Below are 1544 nucleotides of genomic sequence, written 5' to 3'. Positions count from 1 at the left end.
AGCGCCCCTCTCGTATCAAAATCCCTTCACATCAGAACCACCAACCCCCCCCCACACACACACAGTGGCGGACCTAATAACCAAAGGTCCCTTGTGCAAGATTTTATCTTGGGCCCCCCTCTCAAGACAGAGGAGCGGGGGCTGATCACACTGGCCCCCGCCCCCAGCGGTCTCCAATGTTGCAGTAGCGTGCTGGACTTACCTGTGATCCTGTATAGCACACCATAGATCCAGCATAGTCCACCTGACACTCTCTATGTCCCAGGTGGGCTGGTCTGGTCGTCGGGATCCCTTTCCCTGTACCTCCTCCCAACTCTTCTTACCTGCTGCTGCTGGGGCCCGGCCTCCTCCACCCCCTCCCCTGTCACCACTGCCATGCCGCCCCGGTACAGTTGATACCCATGTAAGAGGCCCCCCAGACCCCTCACATGGGTACAAGACATGTGCGATTCGTTTCGTTCCGAATCGAAATTCGGACGCATTTTCGGATGTATCCGAATTACAGATATAATGAATGCAAACAAATCCGAATTTCCCTTTCCGAAATGCGTTAGCGGTAGTTCGTTTGTTTCGTTTTTGTTTCTTATTCTTTTCGTTCGTTCGTTGCAGCAAAGTGCCTTTAGAGAAGGAGAAAAAAAAATTTCCCCTCAAATCTCACTTTGTTGCAAACGAACGAACTACCGCTAACGAATTTCGTCCGAATCCGAATTCACTTTCACACCCGAATCCCGAAAAATGAAATAACACAAAATCCGAATCAAAACGAAACTAAACTATTTTTTGGCCAGTGCACATGTCTAATGGGTACCGGCCATACCCCCCCTGATGGCGGTGTTCTATCAAAGGTTGTGACTACGTTAGAATGTGTGACCGGTGACATGTTCACACGTTTCAGCGTAATCCCGCCCAGTTTTTCGGCGGTGGAATGTATGACCACCAATAGGTGAAGCATTCCAGCGCTTTCCCAGCTGTTCCAGGGCAGATCGGCATCGCAAATCGCATGTGCAGGAGAACCGATCTGTCCTGAAATGTCACTTCTCTCCGACTGCGATCTCACATTCCACCGCACTCACAAAGTCGGATAGAAGCGACATTTCAGGACCGAATTTTTATATTCCCCATTATAATCCACTTGTCTAATTACATGAAAAAGCAGTAAACAACCCTTCTCACAAGCCCCGCCCCCTGCAGTGCGCGCACACGCCTCCTGTGACTCACCTTCCCTCCCGCCGCCTGTTACTATAGACGCGGCCGGGAGGGGAGGTGAGTCACAGGACCCGCCCCCTCACTGAGAAGCCCGTCAGCAGTGCGGGGCCGTGCACTGCCCCATATTGCAGGACCGGACCCACTTGGCCCCCGTGCACCGGCGGTAGTTCCACCACTGCACACACACATACATCAGAGTCTTTCCTTCACATCAGAGCCCCCATTTACATCAGTCCCCACTTCACATTAGAGTCCCCCCTTTATATCACAAGCCCCCTTCACATCAAAATCCCCCATCACATCAGATTCTTCCTTCATATCATAAGCCCCCTTTCCCT

General features: G+C 51.7%; 1 protein-coding gene across 1 annotated transcript in view; it reads right to left on the bottom strand.

The window, feature by feature from the left end:
* PLEKHA2 (pleckstrin homology domain containing A2) overlaps positions 1-1544 on the bottom strand; it is a 65132-nt gene that overhangs the window by 5578 nt on the left and 58010 nt on the right. The window lies entirely within an intron of this gene.

The sequence above is a fragment of the Nanorana parkeri genome, unplaced genomic scaffold, assembly GCF_000935625.1.
Source record: "Nanorana parkeri isolate BGI_ZX_2015 unplaced genomic scaffold, ASM93562v1 scaffold967, whole genome shotgun sequence".
Taxonomy (NCBI): domain Eukaryota; kingdom Metazoa; phylum Chordata; class Amphibia; order Anura; family Dicroglossidae; genus Nanorana; species Nanorana parkeri.
Note: the sequence above shows the minus strand (reverse complement) of the source record. Positions and strands in the feature narration are given on the sequence as shown.